Consider the following 11249-nt stretch of genomic DNA (forward strand, 5'->3'; position numbering starts at 1 on the left):
TTTGATGAACGGGATCACATCATTAGGAGAATGATGTGATGGACAAGACTCATTCGTTAGCTTAGCATTATGATCATTACAGTTTTATTGCTACAGCTTTCTTCATGACTTATACATGTTCCTCTGACTATGAGATTATGCAACTCCCGAATACCGGAGGAACACCTTGTGTGCTATCAAACGTCACAACGTAACTAGGTGATTATAAAGATGCTCTACAGGTGTCTCCGAAGGTGTTTGTTGGGTTGGCATAGATCGAGATTAGGATTTGTCACTCTGTGTATCGGAGAGGTATCTCTGGGCCCTCTCGGTAATGCTCATCACTATAAGCCTTGCAAGCAATGTGATTAATGAGTTAGTTGCAGGATGAAGTATTACGGAACGAGTAAAGAGACTTGCCGGTAGCGAGATTGAACTAGGTATGATGATACCGACGATCGAATCTCGGGCAAGTAACATACTGATGACAAAGGGAACAACGTATGTTGTTATGCGGTTTGACTGATAAAGATCTTCGTAGAATATGTAGGAGCCAATATGAGCATCTAGGTTCCGCTATTGGTTATTGACCGGAGACGTGTCTCGGTCATGTCTACATAGTTCTCGAACCCGTAGGGTCCGCACGCTTAACGTTCGGTGACGATCGGTAATATGAGTTTATGTGTTTTGATGTACCGAAGGTAGTTCGGAGTCCCGGATGAGATCACGGACATGACGAGGAGTCTTGAAATGGTCGAGACATAAATATTGATATATTGGAAGGCTATATTCGGACATCGGAAAGGTTCTGAGTGGTTCGGGCATTTTTCCGGAGTACCGGGAGGTTACCGGAACCCCCCGGGAGAAGTTATGGGCCTTATGGGCCATAAGAAGGAAGCACACCAGCCCACAAGGGGCTGGTGCGCCCCCCTTGGGCAGGAGGCCGAATTGGAATAGGTTTGGGGGGTGGCGGCCCCCCTTTCCTTCTCTCCTACTCCTCCTTCCCTTCCTCTCCTACTCCAACTAGGGAAGGGGGGAATCCTACTCCCGGTGGGAGTAGGATTCCCCTAGGGCGCGCCATAAAGAGGGCCGGCCCCTCCCCTCCTCCACTCCTTTATATACGGGGGAGGGGGCACCCCATAGACACACAAGTTGATCAGTTGATCTTTTAGCCGTGTGCGGTGCCCCCCTCCGCCATAATCCACCTCGGTCATATTGTAGCGGTGCATAGGCGAACCCCTGCGTCGGTAGCATCATCATCACTGTCATCACGCCGTCGTGCACGAAACTCTCTCTTGAAGCTCTGCTGGATAATGAGTTCATGGGACGTCACCGAGCTGAACGTGTGCTGAACTCGGAGGTGCCGTGTGTTCGGTACCTGGATCGGTCGGATCATGAAGACGTACGACTACATCAACCGCGTTGTCATAACGCTTCTGCTTACGGTCTACGAGGATACGTAGACAACACTCTCCCCCTCGTTGCTATGCATCACCATGATCTTGCGTGTGCGTAGCAATTTTTTTAAAATTACTACGTTCCCCAACAGTGGCATCCGAGCCAGGTTTATGCGTAGATGTTATATGCACGAGTAGAACACAAGTGAGTTGTGGGCGATACAAGTCATACTGCTTACCAGCATGTCATACTTTGATTCGGCGGTATTGTTGGATGAAGCGGCCCGGACCGACATTACGCGTACGCTTACGCGAGACTGGTTCTACCGACGTGCTTTGCACACAGGTGGCTGGCGGGTGTCTGTTTCTCCAACTTTAGTTGAATCGAGTGTGGCTACGCCCGGACCTTGTGAAGGTTAAAACAGCACATACTTGACGAAATATCGTTGTGGTTTTGATGCGTAGGTAAGAACGGTTCTTGCTCAGCCCGTAGCAGCCACGTAAAACTTGCAACAACAAAGTAGATGACGTCTAACTTGTTTTTGCAGGGCTTGTTGTGATGTGATATGGTCAAGACGTGATGAGATATAAGTTGTTGTATGAGATGATCATGTTTTGTTGAAGTTATCGGCAACTGGCAGAAGCCTTATGGTTGTCTCTTTATTGCATAAGATGCAAGCGCCAAATAATTGCTTTACTTTATCACTATGCGATAGCAATAGTTGCAAGAGCAATAGTTGGCGAGACGACCATGTGACGACACATTGATAGAGATCAAGATGATGGAGATCATTGTGTCATGCCGGTGACGATAGAGATCATGACAGTACTTTGGAAATGGAGATCAAAGGCGCAAGATGATCATGGCCATATCATGTCACATATTTTGATTGCATGTGATGTTTATCCTTTATGCATCTTATTTTGCTTAGATCGACGGTAGCATTATAAGATGATCTCTCACTAAATTTCAAGGTATAAGTGTTCTCCTGAGTATGCACCGTTGCGAAAGTTCGTTGTGAAGGAAATATGCCCTAGAGGCAATAATAAAGTTATTATTTATTTCCTTATATCATGATAAATGTTTATTATTCATGCTAGAATTGTATTAACCGGAAACATGATACATGTGTGAATACATAGACAAACAGAGTGTCACTAGTATGCCTCTACTTGACTAGCTCGTTGATCAAAGATGGTTATGTTTCCTAGCCATAGACATGAGTTGTCATTTGATGAACGGGATCACATCATTAGGAGAATAATGTGATTGACTTGACCCATTCCGTTAGCTTAGCACTCGATCGTTTAGTATGTTGCTATTGCTTTCTTCATGACTTATACATGTTCCTATGACTACGAGATTATGCAACTCCCGTTTACCGGAGGAACACTTTGTGAGCTACCAAACGTCACAACGTAACTGGGTGATTATAAAGGTGCTCTACAGGTGTCTCCAATGGTACTTGTTGGGTTGGCGTATTTCGAGATTAGGATTTGTCACTCCGATTGTCGGAGAGGTATCTCTGGGCCCACTCAGTAATACACATCACTATAAGCCTTGCAAGCATTGTGACTAATGAGTTAGTTGCGGGATGATGTATTACGGAACAAGTAAAGAGACTTGCCGGTAACGAGATTGAACTAGGTATCGAGATACCGACGATCGAATCTCGGGCAAGTAACATACCGTTGACAAAGGGAACAACGTATGTTGTTATGCGGTCTGACCGATAAAGATCTTCGTAGAATATGTAGGAACCAATATGAGCACCCAGGTTCCGCTATTGATTATTGACCGGAGAGGTGTCTCGGTCATGTCTACATAGTTCTCGAACCCGTAGGGTCCGCACGCTTAACGTAACGATGATAGGTATATTATGAGTTTATATGTTTTGATGTACCAAAGGTTGTTCGGAGTCCCGGATGTGATCACGGACATGACGAGGAGTCTCGAAATGGTCGAGATATAAAGATTGATATATTGGAAGCCTATGTTTGGATATCAGAAGTGTTCCGGGTGAAATCGGGATTTTTCTGGAGTACCAGGAGGTTACCGGAACCCCCCGGTAACTTAATGGGCCTTAGTGGGCCTAGGTGGAAGAGAGGAGAGGAGGCCAGGGCAGGGCCGCGCGCCCCTCCCTCCCCTCCCCCCAAGTCCAAATAGGACAAGGAGAGGGGGGCGGCGCCCCCCCCCCTTCCTTCCTCCCCTCCACCTCTTCCCCCTTCCTCTCCTAGTCCAACATGGAAAGGGGGGAGTCCTACTCCCGGTAGGAGTAGGACTCCTCCTGGCGCGCCTCTCCTCCCTTGGCCGGCGGCCTCCCCCTTGCACCTTTATATACGGGGGCAAGGGGGCACCTCTAGACACACAATTGATCAACGATCTTTTAGCCGTGTGCGGTGCCCCCCTCCACCATATTACACCTCGATAATATCGTAGCGGTGCTTAGGCGAAGCCCTGCGTCGGTAGAACATCATTATCGTCACCACGCCGTCGTGCTGACGAAACTCTCCCTCAACACTCGGTTGGATCGGAGTTCGAGGGACGTCATCGAGCTGAACGTGTGCTGAACTCGGAGGTGCCGTGCGTTTGGTACTTGATCGGTCGGATCGTGAAGACGTACGACTACATCAACCGCGTTGTGTTAACGCTTCCTCTTTCGGTCTACGAGGGTACGTGGACAACACTCTCCCCTCTCGTTGCTATGCATCACCATGATCTTGCGTGTGCGTAGGAAATTTTTTGAAATTACTACGTTCCCCAACAGTGGCATCCGAGCCTGGTTTTATGCGTTGATGTTATGAATGAGTAGAACACAAGTGAGTTGTGGGCGATATAAGTCATACTGCTTACCAGCATGTCATACTTTGGTTCGGCGGTATTGTGAGATGAAGCGGCCCGGACCGACATTACGCGTACGCTTACGCGAGACTGGTTTCACCGTTGCGAGCACTCATTGCTTAAAGGTGACTGGCGGGTGTCTGTCTCTCTCACTTTAGTTGAACCGAGTGTGGCTACGCCCGGTCCTTGCGAAGGTTAAAACAGCACCAACTTGACAAACTATCGTTGTGGTTTTGATGCGTAGGTAAGAACGGTTCTTGCTAAGCCCGTAGCAGCCACGTAAAACTTGCAACAACAAAGTAGAGGACGTCTAACTTGTTTTTGCAGGGCATGTTGTGATGTGATATGGTCAAGACATGATGCTATATTTTATTGTATGAGATGATCATGTTTTGTAACCGAGTTATCGGCAACTGGCAGGAGCCATATGGTTGTCGCTTTATTGTATGCAATGCAATCGCCATGTAATTGTTTTACTTTATCACTAAGCGGTAGCGATAGTCGTAAAAGCAATAGTTGGCGAGACGACAACGATGCTACGATGGAGATCAAGGTGTCGCGCCGGTGACGATGGTGATCATGACGGTGCTTCGGAGATGGAGATCACAAGCACAAGATGATGATGGCCATATCATATCACTTATATTGATTGCATGTGATGTTTATCTTTTATGCATCTTATCTTGCTTTGATTGACGGTAGCATTATAAGATGATCTCTCACTAAAATTTCAAGATAAAAGTGTTCTCCCTGAGTATGCACCGTTGCGAAAGTTCTTCGTGCTGAGACACCACGTGATGATCGGGTGTGATAGGCTCTACGTTCAAATACAACGGGTGCAAAACAGTTGCACACGCGGAATACTCAGGTTAAACTTGACGAGCCTAGCATATGCAGATATGGCCTCGGAACACGGAGACCGAAAGGTCGAGCGTGAATCATATAGTAGATATGATCAACATAGTGATGTTCACCGTTGAAACTACTCCATCTCACGTGATGATCGGACATGGTTTAGTTGATATGGATCACGTGATCACTTAGAGGATTAGAGGGATGTCTATCTAAGTGGGAGTTCTTAAGTAATTTGATTAATTGAACTTAAATTTATCATGAACTTAGTCCTGATAGTATTTTGCAAATTATGTTGTAGATCAATAGCTCGCGTTGTTGCTTCCCTATGTTTATTTTGATATGTTCCTAGAGAAAAATTATGTTGAAAGATGTTAGTAGCAATGATGTGGATTGGATCCATGATCTGAGGATTATCCTCATTGCTGCACAGAAGAATTATGTCCATGATGCACCGCTAGGTGACAGACCTATTGCAGGAGCAGATGCAGACATTATGAATGTTTGGCTAGCTCAATATGATGACTACTTGATAGTTTAGTGCACCATGCTTAACGGCTTAGAATCGGGACTTCAAAGACGTTTTGAACGTCATGGACCATATGAGATGTTCCAGGAGTTGAAGTTAATATTTCAAGCAAATACCCGAGTTGAGAGACATGAAGTCTCCAACAAGTTCTATAGCTAAAAGATGGAGGAGAATAGCTCAAGCAGTGAGCATGTGCTCAGATTGTCTGGGTACTACAATCGCTTGAATCAAGTGGGAGTTATCTTCCAGATAAAATAGTGATTGACAGAATTCTCTAGTCACCATCACCAAGTTAGTAGAACTTCGTGATGAACTATAGTATGCAAGGGATGACGAAAGTAATTCCCGAGCTCTTCGTGATGCTGAAATCGACGAAGGTAGAAATCAAGAAAAACATCAAGTGTTGATGGTTGACGAGACCACTAGTTTCAAGAAAAGGGCAAAGGGAAGAAGGGGAACTTCAAGAAGAACGGCAAGCAAGTTGCTGCTCAAGTGAAGAAGCCTAAGTCTGGTCCTAAGCCTGAGACTAAGTGCTTCTACTGCAAAGGGACTGGTCACTGGAAGCGGAACTACCCCAAGTATTTGGTGGATAAGAAGGATGGCAAAGTGAACAAAGGTATATTGGATATACATGTTATTGATGTGTACTTTACTAGTGTTTATAGCAACCCCTCAGCATTTGATACTGGTTCAGTTGCTAAGAGTAGTAACTCGAAACGGGAGCTGCAGAATAAACAGAGACTAGTAAAAGGCGAGGTGACGATGTGTTGGAAGTAGTTCCAAGATTGATATGATCATCATCGCACACTCCCTATACTTTCGGGATTAGTGTTGAAACTAAATAAGTGTTATTTGGTGTTTGCGTTGAGCATGAATATGATTTGATCATGTTTGTTGCAATACGTTTATTCATTTAAATTAGAGAATAATTGTTGTTCTGTTTACATGAATAAAACCTTCTATGGTCATACACCCAATAAAATGGTTTGTTGGATCTCGATCGTAGTGATACACATATTCATAATAATGAAGCCAAAAGATGCAAAGTTAATAATGATAGTGCAACTTATTTGTGGCACTGCCGTTTAGGTCATATTGGTGTAAAGCGCATGAAGAAACTCCATACTGATGGGATTTTGGAATCACTTGATTATGAATCACTTGATGCTTGCGAACCGTGCCTCATGGGCAAGATGACTAAAACGCCGTTCTCCGGAACTATGGAGAGAGCAACAGATTTGTTGGAAATCATACATACAGATGTATGTGGTCCGATGAATATTGAGGCTCGTAGCAGGTAACATTATTTTCTGACCTTCATAGATGATTTGAGCAGATATGGGTATATCTACTTAATGAAACAGAAGTCTGAAACATTTGAAAAGTTCATATAATTTCAGAGTGAAGTGGAAAATCATCGTAACAAGAAAATAAAGTTTCTACGATCTGATCGTGGAGAAGAGTATTTGAGTTACGAGTTTGGCCTTCAAGTTAAAACAATGTGAAATAGTTTCACTACTCACGCCACCTGGAACACCACAGTGTAATGGTATGTCCGAACATCGTAACCGTACTTTATTAGATATGGTGCGATATATGATGTCTCTTACCGATCTACCACTATCGTTTTGGGGTTATGCATTAGAGACAGCTGCATTCACGTTAAATAGGGTACCATCTAAATCCGTTGAGACGACATCTTATGAACTGTGGTTGGCAAGAAACCAAAGTTGTCGTTTCTTAAAATTTGGGGTTGCGATGCTTATGTGAAAAGGTTTCATCCTGATAAGTTCAAACCCAAATCGGAGAAAAGTGTCTTCATAGGATACCCAAAGGAGACAGTTGGGTACACCTTCTATCACAGATCCGAAAGCAAGACATTCGTTGCTAAGAATGGATCCTTTCTAGAGAAGGAGTTTCTCTCGAAAGAAGTGAGTGGGAGGAAAGTAGAACTTGATGAGGTAATTGTACCTGCTCCCTTATTGGAAAGTAGTTCATCGCAGAAACCAGTTTCTGTGACGCCTATACCAATTAGTGAGGAAGTTAATGATGATGATCATGGAACTTCAGATCAAGTTATTACTGAACCTCATAGGTCAACCAGAGTAAGATCCGCACCAGAGTGGTACGGTAATCCTGTTCTGGAGGTTATGTTACTAGACCATGACGAACCTACGAACTATGAGGAAGCGATGATGAGCCCAGATTCCGCGAAATGGCTTGAGGCCATGAAATCTGAGATGAGATCCATATATGAGAACAAAGTATGGACTTTGGTTGACTTGCCCGATGATCGGCAAGCCATAGAAAATAAATGGATCTTCATGAGGAAGACGGACGCTGATAGTAGTGTTACTATCTACAAAGCTAGAATTGTCGCAAAAGGTTTTCACCAAGTTTAAGGTGTTGACTACGATGAGAGTTTATCACTCGTATCTATGCTTAAGTCTGACGAATCATGTTAGCAATTGCCGCAGTTTATGAAATCTGGCAAATGGATAAACAAAACTGCATTCCTTAATGGATTTATTAAAGAAGAGTTGTATATGATGCAACCAGAAGGTTTTGTCAATCCTAAAGGTGCTAACAAAATATGCAAGCTCCAGCGATCCATCTATGGACTGGTGCAAGCATCTCGGAGTTGGAATATACGCTTTGATAGGTTGATCAAAGGATATAGTTTTATACAGACTTGTGGTGAAGCCTGTATTTACAAGAAAGTGAGTGGGAGCACTACCACATTTCTGCTAAGTATATGTGAATGACATATTGTTGATCGGAAATAATGTAGAATTATTCTGCAAAGCATAAAGGAGTGTTTGAAAGGAATTTTTCAAAGAAAGAGCTCGGTGAAGCTGCTTACATATTGAGCATCAAGATCTATAGAGATAGATCAAGACGCTTGATAAGTTTTTTCAATGAGTACATACCTTAACAAGATTTTGAAGTGGTTCAAAATGGAACAGTCAAAGAAAGAGTTCTTGCCTGTGTTACAAGGTGTGAAATTGAGTAAGACTCAAAGCCCGGCCACGGCAGAAGATAGAAAGAGAATGAAAGTCATTCCCTATGCCTTGGCCATAGGTTCTACAAAGTATGCCATGCTGTGTACCAGATCTATTGTATACCCTACACTGATTTTGGCAAGGGAGTACAATAGTGATCTAGGAGTAGATCACTGGACAGCGGTCAAAATTATCCTTAGTGGAATAAGGATATGTTTCTCGATTATGGAAGTGACAAAAGGTTCGTCGTAAAGGGTTACGTCGATGCAAGTTTTGACACTAATCTAGATGACTCTAAGTCTCGGTCTAGATACATATTGAAAGTGGGAGCAATTAGCTAGAGTAGCTCCGTGCAGAGCATTGTAGACATAGAAATTTGCAAAATACTTACGGATCTGAATGTGACAGACCCGTTGACTAAAATTATCTCACAAGCAAAACATGATCACACCTTAGTACTCTTTGGGTGTTAATCACATAGCGATGTGAACTAGATTACTGACTCTAGTAAACCCTTTGGGTGTTGGTCACATGACGATGTGAACTATGGGTGTTAATCACATGGTGATGTGAACTATTGATGTTAAATCACATGGCGATGTGAACTAGATTATTGACTCTAGTGCAAGTGGGAGACTGAAGGAAATATGCCCTAGAGGCAATAATAAAGTTATTATTTATTTCCTTATATCATGATAAATGTTTATTATTCATGCTAGAATTGTATTAACCGGAAACATGATACATGTGTGAATACATAGACAAACAGAGTGTCACTAGTATGCCTCTACTTGACTAGCTCGTTGATCAAAGATGGTTATGTTTCCTAGCCATAGACATGAGTTGTCATTTGATTAACGGGATCACATCATTAGGAGAATAATGTGATTGACTTGACCCATTCCGTTAGCTTAGCACTCGATCGTTTAGTATGTTGCTATTGCTTTCTTCATGACTTATACATGTTCCTATGACTATGAGATTATGCAACTCCCGTTTACCGGAGGAACACTTTGTGTGCTACCAAACGTCACAACGTAACTGGGTGATTATAAAGGTGCTCTACAGGTGTCTCCAAAGGTACTTGTTGGGTTGGCGTATTTCGAGATTAGGATTTGTCACTCCGATTGTCGGAGAGGTATCTCTGGGCCCACTCAGTAATACACATCACTATAAGCCTTGCAAGCATTGTGACTAATGAGTTAGTTGCGGGATGATGTATTACGGAACGAGTAAAGAGACTTGCCGGTAACGAGATTGAACTAGGTATCGAGATACCGACGATCGAATCTCGGGCAAGTAACATACCGATGACAAAGGGAACAACGTATGTTGTTATGCGGTCTGACCGATAAAGATCTTCGTAGAATATGTGGGAACCAATATGAGCATCCAGGTTCCGCTATTGGTTATTGACCGGAGAGGTGTCTCGGTCATGTCTACATAGTTCTCGAACCCGTAGGGTCCGCACGCTTAACGTTACGATGACAGTTATATTATGAGTTTATATGTTTTGATGTACCGAAGGTTGTTCGGAGTCCCGGATGTGATCACGGACATGACGAGGAGTCTCGAAATGGTCGAGACATAAAGATTGATATATTGGAAGCCTATGTTTGGACATCAGAAGTGTTCCGGGTGAAATCGGGATTTTTCCGGAGTACCGGGAGGTTACCGGAACCCCCCGGTAACTTAATGGGCCTTAGTGGGCCTAGGTGGAAGAGAGGAGAGGAGGCCAGGGCAGGGCCGCGCGCCCCTTCCCCCCCAGTCCGAATAGGACAAGGAGAGGGGGCGGTGCCCCCCCCTTCCTTCCTCCCCTCCACCTCTTCCCCCTTCCTCTCCTAGTCCAACATGGAAAGGGGGGGAGTCCTACTCCCGATAGGAGTAGGACTCCTCCTGGCGCGCCTCTCCTCCCTTGGCCGGCAGCCTCCCCCTTGCACCTTTGTATACGGGGGCAAGGGGGCACCTCTAGACACACAATTGATCAACGATCTTTTAGCCGTGTGCGGTGCCCCCCTCCACCATATTACACCTCGATAATATCGTAGCGGTGCTTAGGCGAAGCCCTGCGTCGGTAGAACATCATCATCGTCACCACGCCGTCGTGCTGACAAAACTCTCCCTCAACACTCGGCCGGATCGGAGTTCGAGGGACGTCATCGAGCTGAACGTGTGCTGAACTCGGAGGTGTCGTGCGTTCGGTACTTGATCGGTCGGATCGTGAAGACGTACGACTACATCAACCGCGTTGTGTTAACGCTTCCGCTTTCGGTCTACGAGGGTACGTGGACAACACTCTCCCCTCTCGTTGCTATGCATCACCATGATCTTGCGTGTGCGTAGGAATTTTTTTGAAATTACTACATTCCCCAACACGTCGTGTCGTGCCACCACATGATGATCGGGTGTGATAAGCTCTACGTTCAAATACAACGGGTGCAAGCCAGTTTTGCACACGCAGAATACTCGGGTTAAACTTGACGAGCCTAGCATATGCAGATATGGCCTCGGAACACTGAGACCGAAAGGTCGAGCGTGAATCATATAGTAGATATGATCAACATAGTGATGTTCACCATTGAAAACTACTCCATCTCACGTAATGATCGGACATGGTTTAGTTGATATGGATCACGTGATCACTTAGA

The sequence above is a fragment of the Triticum aestivum genome, chromosome 4D (assembly GCF_018294505.1).
Source record: "Triticum aestivum cultivar Chinese Spring chromosome 4D, IWGSC CS RefSeq v2.1, whole genome shotgun sequence".
Taxonomy (NCBI): domain Eukaryota; kingdom Viridiplantae; phylum Streptophyta; class Magnoliopsida; order Poales; family Poaceae; genus Triticum; species Triticum aestivum.